General features: G+C 37.4%; 1 long non-coding RNA gene across 2 annotated transcripts in view; it reads right to left on the reverse strand.

Moving 5' to 3' along the window:
* Positions 1-18,376, reverse strand: part of LOC144222515 (uncharacterized) — a 154,486-nt gene that overhangs the window by 50,311 nt on the left and 85,799 nt on the right. The gene's annotated exons all lie outside the window — the stretch shown is intronic.

Consider the following 18,376-nt stretch of genomic DNA (forward strand, 5'->3'; position numbering starts at 1 on the left):
TTTGGCCTGAGGGACAGGATTCAGGTTTCACACACATCTCTGGGTCTATAGAAGCGTTCTTAGGTACCACAGGCCAGTGGATACCAACTATGCACTTTCCCTTAGTCTGGCACCTCAAGTTTTGCACCCAAAGGGTGCAAGGTGACACCTCTAGGTGACCAGCAGGGCTTATACCCCAGAAGATTGTAGAGTTGAATGATTTGGAAGCTGACACCCAGGTGGCAGCTTTTGATCAGCCCCAGGCCAGGTGCTGAGATCCTTCACCTTTGGATAATGACAGATTGTGGCACACCCTCAACTACTGATAGCCTCTAAAAATAAAATCAGCTGTTGGGAAAATCCCAAAAGTTTGAGAGACCACAAAGAACTAGAGAAAGATGAGGTTCATCTCCTACTTGAGGCCACTCCTTCAAGACTGGGAGAAGTGGCTGCTTTATGTAGTGCATAAAAACAAAAATAGGGACTCAAAACCTCAGGAAAAAATTCTTAATAAAATGGAGATGAGTGTTCTACCTAATAAAGAGTTCAAATTAGTGGTCACTCAGTAACTCCCCAAATCAGAAACTTCAAAGAGATAGAAAATATGAAAAAGTACCAAATAAGAGTCATTGAGCTGAAGAACACAAAACTGAAATGAAAATTACCCTAGAGAGATGCCATGCAGATTAAATGAAACAGGAAAAAGTCAGTGAACTCAAAGATAAGGCAGTGACACTCACCCAATCAGAACAGCCAAAAAGAAAAGAAAAAAACAAAAAAAGTAAAAACAGCTTAAGGAACTTAAGGGATAATACAAGCAGAGCAACACTCAACATTCATATTATATGACTCCCAGAATGAGGAGAAAGAAAGAGGCAGAAGACTTATTTGAAAAAATAATGTCTGAAAACACCCCTACTTCAGGAATGGAAAGGGCATTCGATCTAGGAAGTCCAGAGAGTTTCAAATAAGATGAACCCAAAGTCAAGGAGGGAATCTTAAAAGGGCCAAGAGAAAAATCTTGTTAAGATCTGGGAGCCCACAAGAGACTATCAAATCTTTGTAGGCCAGAAATGAGTGGCAGGATACCTTAGAAGTGTTGAATAAAAAAATCTTTCAACCAAGAACACTCTATCAGACAAAGGTGTCACCAGAATTGAAAGACAGAGTTACCAGATAAGCAAGAAGCTAAAGGAGTTCATCACCACTAAGCAAGCCTACAGGACATGTTAAAAGGATTTGTATAAGCTTAAAAGAAGTGGCACTAATTGGTAACAAGATATAGGAAAGCATAAATCTCACTGTTAAAGAGACAGCAAAGGTGGTGGATCATGTATATCACTTATAAAATCACTTATCAAGAAAGTATAAACAGTAGAAGACAAAAGTAGTAAAAATACAACATGTGGAGGGGGTAGAACAAAATTTCAAGAGTCTAAGAATACATTTAAACTTAAGTCATTATCAACTTAGATTGTGCTTATAATAAGGCTTACCTGAAACAAATACTCATAACTAAGTATACAATTGTCCCTTGAACAACATGGGTTGGAAATACAGATTCATTCATATATGTGTAAATCAACTAAGTTAATATTGGTAGCAATATGTCTAGTCAGCAGTTGGTTGAGTAGTTAAGGTTTGGGGGAGTCCAAAGTTATATGCAAACTTTCAACTGGATGGAGTGGGAGTCAGTGCCTTTAACCCCTGCATTGTTGAAGTGTGAACAGTACATAATCAAAAAGGGAAGGTAAAAGATTCTATGAATACCACTACAGAAACAGTCATGAAATCACAAAGTCAGACAATAATAAACCAAATGGCAGTTAGTGTACACCTATCCTATGTAAATGTAAATACACTAATTCCTCCGATGAAAAGGCAGAGAGTGATTTGATAGAATAAGACCCATCTCTATTCTGACTACATTAGACTCTTTTCAGATAGAAGGACACAAACAGACTCAAAGTGAATGGATAGAACAAGGTATTCAATGCAAATGGAAACTAAAAGAAACTTGGAGTAGCTATATTTTTTATCAGAAAAAAGAAAAACCTCCCCCAAAACACAAAGAATTTATCCAGTTCTGTCAATAACTCTATGAGGCAATACTATGTAACCATTTTACAGATGAGGGAACAAAAGCACAAATTTAAGCAGCCAGTGAATAAATGACATTCAAGACTTCTTATTTTTCTATTGCTCTATTTAAACAAAAATAAAGCAATGAGCAAATATTGATAAAGTGAGAAAAAAGGACAATGTAATAGAAGACAAAGGGCATTACATAATGATAAAGGGGTCACTCCAACAAGAGAAAATAATATTTGTAAATATTTATAGACCCAACATAAAGCAGCTAAATATGTAAAGCAAATATTAACCAACCAAGAAGACAGAAATAGATAATAGAAATATGAGACTTTAATACCCTTCCCTAACCAATGGATAGATCATCCAGACAGAAAATCAATAAACAAATAGTAGCCTTAATTGATAACCTTAGACCACATGGACTTAATAGACATATACAGAACTTTCCATCATAAAGCAATAAAAAGCACATTCTTCTCAAATGCATGTGGAGCAATCTACAAGATAAATCTTATGTCAGACCACAAAACAAGTCTTACTAAACTTAAAAGGCTGAGATCATATCTTGATCTTCCACAATGATATGAAACTAAAAACCAATTACAGGAAGAAAACTGGAAACTTCATAAACATGGAGATATTAAACATTATGTGACTGAACAATGAGTGAAGGAAGAAATCAAATGAGAAATTAAAAAATACTGTACACAAATGAAAACACAGCATATCAAACCATAAGGGTTCAGAAGAGCAGTTCCAAGAGGGAAGTTCATAGCAATAAATGCCTACATCAAGAAACAAAACTCTACCTAACTGTATACCTCAAGGAACTAGAAAAAGAACAAATGAAGTCCAAAGTTAGTAGAAATAAATGAAATAGAGACTAAAAAGAAAATAGAAAAGATCAGTGAAACTGAGAGCTGGTTCTTTGGAAGGAAACAAAGTTGACAAATCTTTAGCTAGACTCATTAAGAAAAAGGAAAAGTCACACATAAATAAAATGAAAAAGGAGACATTACAACTTCTACCACAGAAACATAAAAGACCCCAAGAGGCTGTGAGGAAAAATATATACCACAAATTGGACAACCCAGAAGAAACAAATTTCTAGACACATCCAACCTGCCAGACTGAGTCATGAAAAAAATTCTGAGCACACCAATTACTAGAAATAAAATTTATTCAGTAATCAAAAACATTCTAACACACCAAACTGTAGCACTGGGTATCTTCACTGGTGAATCCTCACAAAGATCCAAGGATGATTGACACAAACCCTCCTCAAACTCTTCCAAACAACAGAATAAGGGAACTGATTTTACCAAACCAGTTTCACCCTGATTCTAAAACCAGACAAAGACATCAAAAGACAAGAAGAGACAGGCCAATATTCCTCATGAACATAGATACAGAAATAATGAATAAAATGAACAATGCATTGCAAAGATCATGCACCATGATCAAATGGGATTGATTTCAGTGATGAAAGGATGGTTCAACATCCATAAATCAATCCAAATGATAAACCATATTAACAAAATGAAGGATAAAAGTCATAATCGTCTCAATACTTGCAAAAAAAAATTTGATAAAAGTTAACAGCTATTTATGAAAAAAACTCTCAGTGTGAGCAAAGAAGAAATGTACCTCAAAGTACTAGAGGCCATATATGATGAGGCCACAGCTAACTTTACACTTAATGGTGAAAAGCTGAAAGCTTGTTTTCTATGATCAGGAATTAGACAAGGATGCTTTCTTGCCACTTTTATTCAACACAGTAATTGGCATACATGCCAGAGCAATTAGGCAACAAATGAAAAACATTCAAATTGGAACGAAGTAAAACTGTCACTATATATTTGCACTATTAGAATTAAATAAGTTGGCCAAGTTGGAGGATACAACATCTATATCCCAGAGTATGTTGAGTTTCTATACACTAATAATCAGCTTCAGAAAGAGAAACTAATAAATCCATCTCATTTACAATTGCATCAAAAAGAATGAAGTACCTAAGAATAAATTTAACCAAGGCGGGGTGAAAGACTTGTACTCTGAACACTGTAATACCTTGATGAAGAAACAAATACATGGAAAGATAGGTAGTGCTTGCGGATTGTAACAATTGTATTAATATGTCCATACTACCCACAGAAATCTACAGACTCAGTGCAATTACTGTCAAAATTCTAATGTGTATTTCACAGAAATAGAGAAAACCATTCTCAACTTTGGATGGAACTACGAAAGATCCCCAATACCAAAGCAATCTGGAGAAGAACAAAGCCTGAGGCATCACAGTCCCTGATTTCAATCTTTATTACAAAGCTATATTAATCAAAACAGTATGGTGCTGGCATAAAAACAGATACACAGATCAATGGACAGAGATCCTAGAAGTAAATCCATACTTATTTATTATGATCAAGAAGTCAAAAGTACACAATGGGGAAGGGACTATCTCTTCAACAAATGGTATTGGGCAAACTCATTTAAGACCACTGTTGTAAATCATATAGAAAATTAACTTAAAATGGGTTAAAGATCTGACTGTAAGACCTAAAACCATAAAACTCCTAAAAGAAAAAATAGATAGTAAACTATTTGGCACTGGTCTTGGTGATGATTTTTAGGATTTGTCACCAAAGGCAAAGGCAACACAAAAGCACACAAAGGATCTAAATGGACATTTTTTGAAGATACAAATGGCCAAAAGATATATGAAAAGACTCTCAACATCACTAATTATCAGGAAAATGCAAATCAAACCCATAATGAGATATCACCTCATACCTGTTAGAATGACTATTATCAAAAAGACAATAAATAACAAGTGTTGGCAAGAGGTAGAGAAATGCAAACAGTGTGCACTGTTGAAGCGTAAATTGTTGTAGCCTCAAGGAGAACAGTATGGTAGTTCTAAAAAATTAAAATTAGAACCACCATTATCCAGTAATTCCATTTCTGTGTATGTATTCACAGAAAATAAAAATACTAATTTTTTTTTTCAGTTGCAATTTTTTTTTNCTATTGCTGGGTCATAGGGGAGTTCTATTGTTAGTTTCCTGAGGAACCTCCACACTGTTTTCCAGATGGGCTGTACCAGTTTACATTCCCACCAACAGTGTAGGAGGGTGCCCGTTTCTCCACATCCTCGCCAGCATCTAGAGCTCCAGAGGGAAGGCAGAGAACTAAAAACTGGATTAAAAATACTAATTTGAAAAGATAAAGGTATCCCTATGTTTACTGCAGCATCATTTATAATAGCCAAGATATGGAAACAGCCAACAGCCTAAGTATCCATGATGGATGTATGGATAAAGAAAATGTACACGTACACACACACACACACACACACACACACACACACACACTATAGTAGTATTCAGTCATAGAAACAAAGAAATCTTGCTATTTGTGATAACATAGATGGACCATTGATGGTATTATGCTAAGTAATAGAAGTCAGAGAAAGACAAACACCATATGATCTCACTTACATGTGAAATCTAAAAATCCCAACAACTACCAAGCTCATAGATACAGAGATCAGGGTGGATGGTGGATGGGCAAAATATGTGCAGGGTCAAAGGTTCAGACTTCGAGTTCTAAAATAAATGAAGTCATGGAGATGTAATGCGCAACATGGTGGCTAGAGTTAATAATACTGTATTGTGTATTTGAAAGTTGCTAAGAGGGTAAATCTTAAAGCTTCATGTCACATGGAAAAAAAAGCTGTGTAACTACAAATGGTGATGAACATTAACTAGACTTCTTGTGGGGTCATTTCTTAGTATACTCAAATGCTGAATCATGTTGTACAGGACAAAAACTCCAGCTCATTAATGAAGTTATAGCTTTCCTTGAAGGAAGTAGACCAACTTTGTTCTTGACTCTACCATTATTTTGTGGTGTCAGCTTTCACATACCATTTAACTTGTGCCTGGGAATAAGTACTTTTTGCAATCCTAAATAGAGAATGCTATTTTCCCATTGGGAAACAATTTCAGCAAAATATTTAAATCTTTGAACTACAAGGGACAGGTTTTTAAAGTGTTAGTTTTATATAGTTAAGATTATAGATAGATCTTGATCAAAATCCACAGGTTTCTAACATTAAATAGATCCCTACATTAGTGTTTCTTAATAGCCTGAAATAGATGTATTATATACTTTTCATTTTGAGGAACCAAACTGAAGATATTTTGCATGTGGACTAGGAACCATTTAAGGAAATATGGAAACCACTAATCTATTTTAATGCTTTCTATTACTTTGAATACATTTATTTCATCCCTTGGTTACTGGAAGTTCTATTATGGTTTAGAAACAACAGTGGAAGATTTTATGGTTTATGCTTCATTGGAAGAAAAAACAGTCTTCAGATATTTGACCTCAGATAATTGTGAATCCATTGAAAATGTACTACATATTTTTAGCGATGATATGTATTTTAACTACAAGAAAGTGTACAAGACAATTTATCCTGGGAATTTTCTTTTAGGATCTACAATATCTTTTTGTGATTTTTAATATATACTGGATATGGCTGTATTATATATTATATCTCTTATTAACTCTAGTGCCATCACTAATGTTTTAATATATAACTGTATGTGCCTCAAGGGAGCAGTGTGTGTGTTTTACTGGGAAAAAGCACACAAACAAATTCTCCCTCCTGTTCCCTTCCATTATAAGCTAATATCCACTACCAGGGGACCTCTTATGATATAAAATTGTCATCCTGTGAGTGGTATGGATGAAATTACCAGGGAGGGAGGCTGAACAGCAGCCAGAGTATGAATAAGGTGGCACCTTAGTCTGCTCCACGTGGGATCTCTGGCATCTTCTAGTAATTTATGATAAATAATTTACATCACTAATATCAAGGTTTAATAATCTGCATTATATTTTCAGTCACTGTCTTCTCATAATGCAAGCACATTTTCTACACTGCAAAGGAATATGCCATGGAATCATTTTTAGAGTATTCCATAATTGCTACAAGATAAGATTTTAGCCAGTAAGGGCACCTGGAGGATCAATGCTTTAAGTGACATCATTGCCCGGATCGCTTTTCAGTTTGGCAGTAAAGGAGTTACAGGAGAAGCAGGCTGATCCATAATGACAGTCCTGTGTATTGTAGTGTGATGGTTGCTTGGCAACTCTACCTATAGAAACACAATATTGGACTTGTATCTGTATTAATCCCCTCTTGTCAAGTTTTGTAGGTATTTAATATATTAAGCTCAGAAAACCCTTAAGAGCAAAAAACGTTTGCTCATTTGATGATGCTCTGAAAGTGCAGAAGGTTGCCAGAGGTCAACAAGTAAGTGGTATGCGATGCTCTGAACAGGTCTGGAAAATATGTGACTCTCTGTTCAATGAGTCTGAGCCTCACCTGACTTAACATCCCTTACTTGTATCTCTTCCAAGGACAGATCTCTAGAAGAACACTTAGTGACTGTCTTTAATGTGTTAGCTTCCTCACTGGATATGGGCTGGGGTAAAATGTGAGGAAGACCCGACTCCGGATCTTTTCATCTGGGGTTCAGAGTGGGTCAACTAGCAGAGATGGACAGGAATATTCTCACCTGTCACCTCAGGGCACAGAGTCGTCCATTGCCAGCTATCTTTTTTACACTTTCTAAGAGATAAAAGCACATTGTGGACGATGTCCAATGCCCAGCCCACTACTTGCAGCTCCAATCTAATTTGATGTCCCTCACCCAATCTCAAGAGGGTGCCACAGAGGAGCTTCTCACCCTGGCTTTGTGGTGCCCCAAGCTTCATCTCTTTTTCATGCCTCAGCTTTACATTCAGAGTCTTTCCTGCTTTTGACTTCAGTACAACCTATCTCACCCTATCCTGGATCCTCCCCTCCATTTAAATCAGGTCTACACAAAAAAGCTATGAGGGAAGACTGGCTCAAAGACAGCCTCTTTTACTGATGAGAAAACTGTACTTAGGAATAGGGGAGCGTCTCAAAATTCTAGAAATGGACAAAGTCTCGAGGCAAAATATATTAAAATGTGTTTTTGATGCATGGGTTAAGAACCTATACTGCTAATGATATGAAGCACACTTATCATTTCAGTTATTCCAGAGGGTGATATTTGGTCATTAATCTTCAACAGTGACATTATATTAGCTGGGCGAGGAAGTTGGAAAGTATTCGCTGCTTTGATCTTTGTTATAATCCTATGAACAAAAAGCCTTTTTAGTGGCCACTGAAACACTCATGACTTCCACCCATTGATTTTATCCTAAATCAGTACGTCCGGCCATAAGGAACAAAGGGGTGAAAGAACAGAGCTGAAGCAAAGTTATCTACCTCCCCTACCTCTGCCACTCATTGAGATTAGCACAACATTCTCTGCCACAGCTCATCAAGAAAGGGCACATGTAATATATGTGTTACTGAATCCACTGGCATCCAGCAAAGGAAGGTGTATGACTCTATAATGGAATCAGGACTCCTTACAGGAATGAGACCTTCTATAACTGTCACAGAACCTAGGGAAGCAAGGTTGAAGAAGAGATAAAGAAGGACCAGAGAAAGTCACCAACAGCTTTCCATAAGTACTGGGCTGGTGGGCAAGTCAGAGCTTGCAGGAGAATTTGAGAAGCAGGCATGTCCACCTTCGCGGTAGGAAAGGAAGCACCATGAAGGGAAGCTGAGGAAGAGCCTGAGGCAAGCTACCATCTGTGGTGCCAAATGCTTGTGGGGTATTCAGCCAAATGTGTGGTGGTGATCCTGGGGCTACCGGAGGTCCGTAGTGCTACCATTCGTGAGGAAGGGCTGGACACAAAGCTGGGGACAGTGAGGACAAGCTAGTTCCTTCAACCACAGGCAGCAGCAGAGAGTAATGGCTGTCACCTCACGTTGGTCTCAACTCTTAGCCGGGGATCTTACAGGGAAGAGTATTCAGACAGAGATGGAAGTTGCTTGCTTTTAAGGGAGCAGCCATCAAACAGGAAAAGGATGACAAAGTCCTGGAAGATGAAATATTAATAGCAAGAGAGAATAAAAATGAGATTTTCACAAATGTCATGTTTGTAGGATGCCCAGCCCTCAATGGATCAGCTCTGGGAGTGAAGGATTCTGGGAGGAGGGGGCGAATGAGAAAGGCTTGCAGAATGGGAGGGACACAATAAGGTGACCATCTGCCTTCCTCATCAGTCAGCCTTGGAAATCAAGGTAGCATAGGTGACTTCAGAAGTCTAAGTAAACAAACCATTTAATTCTGCAAAAGGAAAAGGAAAAAGAAAATCTTAAGGACTAAAATCAGAGTAACTCAGGAATGAAAAGTAGTTCAAAGATTACATGATGAGAAAATGAAGGACATAGTAACAGAATACCTGTTTTGAATCATTACAGAAATCTCTAACAATAACAACTATGCCTGAAAGGGGCCATGTCTTGTGGTAGGAACCATCTTTTTCTTGCATTTCAGACCTTTTGTCTTTAAATGAGTAATGTGTCAGGTTCTGGGTTAACCCTCAGAATTAAATGGCAATACTGGATCAGTATACAGTTTCTTTGAACTGGAACATAATTCACATCAGAATTCTAATTTCAAAAAAAATCCTGTAGTTTAATTGCCAAATCAGAAAAAATAAATATTCTCCAGAGAAGACCTAGGAGAATAAAATAGGCCCAGGGTTATAAGGAAATCCACAGCCGTGTTGTGGGTCATGCTTTGAGAGTAACCGTTCCTTTCTTCTAATTGCATTTCCATTAGAACCCTCATAACTCTTAACTTGTCTGGAATTTCTCCCCTAATTTTAATATTCTGCTTTTTGTGTAAAGCTTGGATCATTTCCGCAATACATCAGTCCATTGACTAGTATTCTCCAACAGAGACAGGATGAATGCTCTCCTTTTCTCTGGCATAGCTCATTTGGTTTGTAGTTTAAATCCACATACAGCCTAGTGTTATGGGCAGAACCGTATCCCCTACCAGATTCATGTGTTTAAGTCCTAACCCCCAGTCCCTCAGAGTATGACTGACAGTATTGGAGACAGGCTCTTTAAAAAGGCAATTAAATTAAAATGAGGTCATTAGAGTGTGCTCTAATCCAATATGACTGGTGTCCTTGTAAGAAGAGATTGGGACACAGACACATACATGACAGCCATCTATAGCTAAGGAGAGAGGTCTCAGAGGAAACCAAGCTTTTGGACACTTTGATCTTGGATTTCTATCCTTCAGAAATGTGAGAAAGTATACTTCTATGGTTTAATCCACCTGTTAGGGCAGCCCTAGGAAGTTAATACAAATATTTTCAAACTGAAGCAATGATTATACCCAAATATGTAGCATCACTTCCTTCTATTGTTTGAGATAAACCAAATGGATGCAGGGCTAAAGGTCCTATCACATTTGTCCTCCCAATAAAAACTGACCACAGAGAGGATATGGTGATCGCTGAACTCCATTCAGGAGCTGAGGTCACGATCGGAGTCAGGGTGATTTGGTAAAACATACAGGACATTTAGAGCCACAGTTTTCTGTTTGAAACTCCTCCCTCAGAGACTGAATTCTATTTGTGCAATACAACTATTACAACTAGTTTCTTCGCTTATCAAACATGAGTAAAAATCACCTGATGGTTCCAGTTCTAGGTGGTAAGATGGGAAGATCCTGAATCCTGAACTTACCTCCTCCCATAGACACACCAAATACACCTATGGAATAGTTTCCTCTGGGGCGATAACTCCCCCCAAAACTAGCCAGCCCACTCCTCCTATACAATAGGTGAATGAAAAAACTCACAGTGGGGCAGGTAGGAGACACTGGCACAATCACATCATCAACCCTACCTGTGGTTTGAAATCCACAATTGGGAGGGAGGTCAAACTTCTGAACTTCTCCTTGAGGAGCAAAGGGTTTGGATCCTACATTGGGCACCATAACTTTTAAGACTTGCACCTGAGAAGTGAGTCCCAAAGATATTGAACTGGGATAGTTAACAGGGCTGAGGGCTTTTGTCTTAAAGACCCACGAGAGTGCAGCAAACTGAGAAGCAGTTCTTAAAGAGCTTATGCATGGACTCAGTGACCTGAGAGCACAGCGCAGAGGTGGCAAAAAAAACACGCACTTTCTGTGACACAGGCTTATTTGCTTATCTTAGAGCACTGACCCAAGGGGCAGGCATCTGCTTACCACATATCTAGAGGCCTCCAGAAATACGCTCTGGGGACAGAAGCCAGTGGCCACCATATTTGCACCATCCTTCTGCCTCACTCTGGATCACCAGTATCTCCTAGAAAGGAGCTTCCATCCATGTCTGGCACCCTGGTTTTTGCAGCTGCAGCCCAGGGAACACTTACAGGTGTTCCCTGCACAGGTGGCCAATGGGTCTTATGCTCAAGAGTTCCCTAGGATGGTAACAAATGGAAAAAGAGTTAAGTGGCTACCATTCCCACCACAGAACAAGAGGCAGCAAACAGAAATGCCCTGTCTTTCCATGAAAGAGACCTTATTTGCTGTGGCCAGAGAGGCTGGCTTCTAAATAAACACACACCTGAGGGCAGATTGTACTCCTCTACAGTGACCCTAGAAGTGGGCATTATCTTCCTGCTCTTTGTCCACCATACTCCAGAGTTCCAGTGTCTCCCAATGGGTGGGCTCACACAGGTCTGACTCTAGTTGTTGTGGCTGCTGCCCAGGGAAATGGCTCTTAGTTGCCTGGCTCTAGACGTCAGCAGGGCTTACAATTATGGGCCTCATGGGAACATAACAAAGTTCTAGGTTGGCTACCATCCCCAGGGCAGGGAACTGACAACAGATTAACCGCCCCCCCCACCCCAGACTTTGTGTTGAAGAGGCCTATTTGCTTCTTTTGGAGCTTTGGCCTAAGGGGCAGGATTCTGGCTTGGCACTTATCCAGGAGCCTCCTGAGATGCTCTTTGGGGGTGGAGGCCAGTGAATGCCATCTTTATTTAACCCTCTGCCTTTCTTCAGTTTCCTAGCTAGAAAGGAGGTTGTACACTTGTCTGGCACCCCAATTTGTGCACCTGTCATTTGGGGATACTTTTAGGTTGCCAGACTCTAATGACCAGTCGGAGGTTATGCCTGCAGTTTCACAAGACTATATATGTTTACATTCTTTAAAAGCTGCTGTTGAGGGTGTAGTTTTAAATCAGGTGTTGACTGAGATCCCCCCCCTTTGAGACACTATAAGTCGTGGCACACTTTCAAGAACTGAGGACCATGAAAAATAAAACTGGCTCCTTGGACAATCCCAAAGGTTTGAGAGACAACCAAGAGCTAGGGCAGGGTTGACCAGTAAGGTTCATCTCCTGCATGAGGCCACCGTCTCAAGATTAGGAGTAGTGGCTTTTTTTATCTGGTACATCGAAACAAAAGGAGTCAAGCAAAATGAATGGAAATGTTTCAAATGAAAGAACAAGGTAAAACCTCAGAAAAAAAATCTTAATGAAATCAAGATAAGTCATTTACCTGATGAAGAGTTCACAGTATTGTTCCTTAAAATAATGTTCCTAGAGTAGGTTGCTGAACTTGAGTTAATAATAGATAATAAACCAAGAACTTCAAAAATGAAATAGAAAATATAAGAAAGCACCAGACACAAGTCAATGAGCTGAAGAATAAAATAACTGAACTGAAAAATACACCAGAGGGCTCTAACAGTAGACTAGATGAAGCAGAACAGATCAGTGAACTCAAAGAAAGGGCAGTTGAAGTCACCCAATTAGGGCAGCAGAGAGAAAACAAAACAAAAAGATGAAGACAGCTTAAGCATCAGTATTCTCATAATAGTGCTCAGAGATGGAGAAGAGAAAGAGAAGGGAGCAGAAAACTTATTTGAAGAAATAATGGGTGACAACTTCCTTAACCTAGAGAAAGAAAAGACATCCAGATCCAAGAATTCCAAAGACTGTCAAATAATATGGACACTTAGGGACCCACAGTAAGACAAGATAAATAAAATCTAAAAAAGTAAAGATATGGAGAGACTCTTAAAAGCAGCAATGGAAAATTAACTTGTTAGGTATAGGCGAACCCCCGTAAAGACTATCAGCAGACATTTGCAGGAGAGGAGGTAATGTGATATATTTAAAGTGCTAAAAGAAAAGAAACTTCCACCAAGACTATTCTACCTGGCCAAGTTGTCATTCAGAATTAAAGGAGAGATACTGAATTTACCAGACAAGCAAAAGCTAAAGCTACTCATCTACGAGAAATGTTAGAGAGACTTCTTTAAGCTGAAATGAAAGAGTGCCAATTAATAAGGTGAAAACATATTAGAGGATAAATCACATGGGTACAGGTATTTACCTGTATATATTAAAATGGATAATAATCTAATAGTTTAACTATGATGAGTTAATCCCTTCTAAAACTAGGACAAGGTTAAAACAGGAAAGGAGTAAAATAACCACAACTATATTAATTTTTACAAGGGATTCACAAGATGTAAGTTGTGGTATCAAAACATAAATTAGTGGGTGTATAAAAAGCAGAACTTTAGAACGAGTTGAAAAGCAATTGTTAACATAAAACAGGCTATATAAATACAAGTTGTTTTATGTAAGCCTCATGGTAAGGACAAAGAAAAAAAGCTAGTAGATACACAAAATCAAGAGAGAAATATCTAAACATACCACTGAAGAAAACCATTGAATCAGAAAGGAATAGGGCAAGAAGAAAGGAATAGAGCCACCCAGAAAATAATGAACAAAATGGCAATAAGTACATACCTATCAGACTTAAATGTAAATGGAATAATTTTTCTATCCAAAGAATGGCTAAATAGATTTTTTAAAGCCATCTATATGCTGCCTACAAAAGACTCATTTCTAAGGAAAGACTGAAAGTCAAAGGAGGGTAAAAGATCTTATATAAAAATGAAGAACAAAGAAATTTAGCTACACCTAGACAAAACAGACTTTAGAACTATATTATAAGAGACAAAAATGGTAAGAGACGAAAATCTCCATTTCATAACACCAAAGGGGTCAATCAAAAAAATAAAATGTAACACTTGTAATATTTATGCATCTAGCATAGGAGCAACTAAATACAGAAAACAAATATTAACAGACGAAAAGGAAGAAATAGACAGAAATAGCGACACAGTAGGGAAATTTAATTTCTTCCCACTGAAGATGTATCTACAGAAGAAGAGTAAGGAAACACTTGCATTAAATAAAACATTAGACTAGGTGGACTTAAGAGACATAGACAAAATATTCCATCCCAGAACAACAGAATAAGGATTTCTCTCAAATGCACGGGAAAATTCTCCAGGACAGATCATATGTTAAGCCACAAAACAACTGTCAATGAATTTAAGAATAATGATCCCACGCCAAAGATCTTTTCCAAACACAATGGTATGAAACTAAAAACAAATTACATGAAGAAAACTGGTAAAAATCTCAAATAGGTTGAGAAAAACGACATGCTACTGAAAAATGAATTGATCAAAAGCAGCAATTAAAAGAGAAATTTGTAAAAAACACTTGACACAAATGAGATACCCATCTACCAAAACACAAAATGAAATACAACAAAGGCAGAACAAAGAGGGAAGTTCATAGGAATACATGCTTTAAATTCTTCAAGAAATTAGGAAAAGAACAAAAGAACAAACAAGTCCCAAAGTTAGTAGGAGGAAGGAACTCGAACTCGCAAAGATCACAACAGAAATAAATGAAAGAGATGGGGCGCTGGTGGCTCAGTTGGTTAAATGTCTGACTTCAGCTCAGGTCATTTTCCCGTGATTCAGGAGCTCGAGCCCTGCTGTGCTGCCAGCTCAGAGCCTGGAGCCTGCTTCAGATTCTGTGTCTCCCTCTCTCGCTGACCCTCCCCTGCTCACACTCTGCCTCTCTCTCTCAAAAATAAATAAACATTAAAAAATACAAGTGAAATAGAAACTAAAAGGACAATAGGAAAGATCACTGAAACTAAGAACTAGTTTTTTGAGCAGATAAAATTGACAAACATTAGCTAAACTCAACAAGAAAGAAAAAGACAAGTCTCAAATAAGTGAAATCAGAAGTGACAGAAGAGTTGTTACAACCGAAACCACAGAAATATGAAATGTTAGCGAGAGTATAAGAGATAATTATACATCAACAAATTGGACAACTAGATGAAATGGGATATTTTTTAGAAACATTAAAGTTACCATGGCTGAAGTATGAAGAAATAGGAAATCCAAAACTGACTAATTACTAGTAAGGAGATTAAGTCAGTAACCAAAAACCTCTCAATAAAGAAGTGTACAGGATCAGATAATAAATTCTACCAAATAGTCAGAGAGGAATTAATAACAACTGTTGAAATTCTTCTGAGAGAGAGAGAGAGAATATGAAGGAGCAATCCCAAACTCATTTTATGAGGCCAGCATCATAGGCCAATATGCTCAATGAACATAGATACAAAACTCCTCAATAAAGTATTAGCAGAGTTCAACAACATAAAAAGGATCACACACCACAATTAAACTGGATCTAATCCAGGGATGCAAGGATGGTAAACATCTGCAAATCAATTTATGTGATACAATAACAAAATGAAGGGTTAAAATTATATGATCATCACAATGTAAGGAAAAAACATTTGACAGAATTCAACCTCCATTCCTGATAAAAATTTGCCAAAAACTGGATACAGAAGGAAGGTACCACAACATAATAATGATCATGTTTAACAAACCCACGGCTAATATCATACTTGATGGTGAAAACTTTTCTTCTAAAATTAGAAATAAGACAAGGACGTCCCCTCTGACCACTCCTACTCGATAAAGTACCAGAAGTCCTAGCCTTGGGGTTGGTTCAGTCAGTTAAGAAGTCCTAGCCAGAACAATAAGGTAAGAAAAAGAAAAAAGAAAAAAATATCCAAATCAGAAAAAGAAGGGAAATGGTTTGTAGATGGCATGATACAGAAAACACTAAAGACTCCACCAAAAAACCATTAGAACTAACACATGAGTTAGTAATGTTGCAGGATACAAAACCAACATACGAAAATCAGTTGTGTTTCCATACAGTAACAATGAACTTTCAGGAAAAGAAATAAAGAAAACAATCCCATTTACACTGGTATCAATAACAATAAAATACCTCGGCATAAATTTAACCAAACGAGTGAAAGATCTGTACACTCAAAACTAGAAAACACTGATTAGAGACACTGAAGAAAAGAGAAACAAATGGTAAGATAGCTCACGTTCATGGGCTGGAAAAAATTAATACTGTTAAAATGTCCATACTACACAAAGCCATCTACAGCTTTAATGCAATCCCTCTGCAAATCCCATGGCATCTCTTGGAGAACTAGAAAAAATTCTACCAGAATTTACATGGAAGTACAAACCCCAAATAGCCAAAGCAATGCCGAGAAAGTAAAACATGGCTGGAGGCATTATACTTCCTGATTTCAAGCTCTATTACAAAGGTATTATACTATGGTACTAGCATATGAATAGACACATAAGCCTATGGATTAGCACCGAGAGCCAAGATATAAACTCTCACATATATTGTCAACTAATGTTCAACAGAGGAGCCCAGATACTCAAGGAGAAAAGAAAACCTCTCCAATAAATGGTGCTGGGAGAAATGGATACCTATGTGACACTTCTCACAAATATTAACCTGAGATTCACAAAGAATTAAATGTATAACCTGGAACTATAAAATGCCTAGAAGAAAACAAGGAAAACCCATTTTGACATTGCTCTTGGTGATGACTTTTTGGATTTGACACCACAAGCAACGGCAACAAAAGCAAAATAAACAAGTGAGATGACTTCAAACTAAAAACTTGTTTACAGTAAAGGAAAACATCAGCAAAATGAAAAGGCACCCTACTGAATGGAAGACAATATGTGGAAATCCTGTATCTGAAAAGGCGTTAATATACAAAACACATAAAGAGCTCACATAACTCAATGGCAAAAAATCTCAAACAATCCATTAAAAATTCAGAGGATCTGAATAGACATTTTGCCAAAGAAGACAAGGAGGTGGTGAACATGCACAGCAAAAGATCGTCAACATCGCTAATCATCAAGAAAATACAAATAAAAAGGTATGAGATAGCATCTCATACCTGTTAGAAAGACTGTTATCAAAATGACAAGGAGCAGGTGAAGGATATGGAGAAAAGGGAGCCTTGTTCACTGCTGTTTGGAGTATAAAAAGGTGTTTTTATACTCTAGAAAAACAGTATGGCAGTCCATCAAAAAATTAAAATACGGAACACTATATGATTCAATAATTTCACTTCTGAGTATTTATCACAAAAACAAAAACAGCAACTTAAAAAGATATATGTACTTCTCCCACTACCGTGTTCAGTGCAGTATATTTACAATAGCCAAGATGCAGTGAAGTGTCTACTGATGGATGAATGGATAAAGAAAATGTGTTACAGGTCACAGTGGAATATTATTCAGTCACAAAAGTGAAAGAAATCTTGTCATTTGTGACAACATAATCTTGAGGATATTATGGTGAGTGAAATGAACCAAATAGAGAAAGGCAAATACCACAAGATCTCACTTACATGTGGAATCTAAAACACAAAATAAAAAAAAAGAAAGAAAGGAAATGAGGTCATGGATACAGAGAACAGATAGCGGACGGGGTGGGTAAAATGGATGAAGTGGGTCAAAAGGTACAACCTTCTAGTTGCAAAATACATAAGTCATCGCAGAGTGCAAGAATGAGTCACCATTTAAAAATCAACCAACATGATACAGACATTAACAAAGTGAAGGATAAAAATCATATGATCATCTCAATAGGTATAGAAAAGTATTTGACAAAATTCAACATCTATTCATGGTACAAACTCAACAAAGTGGATTTAAAGAACATATCTCAACATAATAAAGAGCATATATGATAAACCCACAGTGAACATCATACTCAATGGTGAAAAGCTGAGAACTTTTCCTCTAAGATTAAGAGCGAGACAAGGATGCCTACTCTCACCGATCTGATTCAATAAGGTACTAAAAGTCCTTGAACCTACAATCAGACAGGGAAAAGAAATGAAAAGCATCCAAAGTGGTAAAGAAGAAGTGAAACCATCACTATATGACATGATCCTATACATAGAAAACCCCAAAGATTCTACCAAAAACCTATTACAAGTAATAAATTAATTCAGTAAGGTCACAGGATACGAAATTAACATACAGAAATGTGTTGCATCTCTGTACGCTAATAATAATGTAGGAAAAATCAAAATTAAGGAAACAATTCCATTTATAACTGAACCAAAAAGAATAAAATACCTAGGAATAAACTTAA

This window comes from Crocuta crocuta, unplaced genomic scaffold (assembly GCF_008692635.1).
Source record: "Crocuta crocuta isolate KB4526 unplaced genomic scaffold, BGI_CrCroc_1.0 scaffold377, whole genome shotgun sequence".
Lineage (NCBI taxonomy): Eukaryota > Metazoa > Chordata > Mammalia > Carnivora > Hyaenidae > Crocuta > Crocuta crocuta.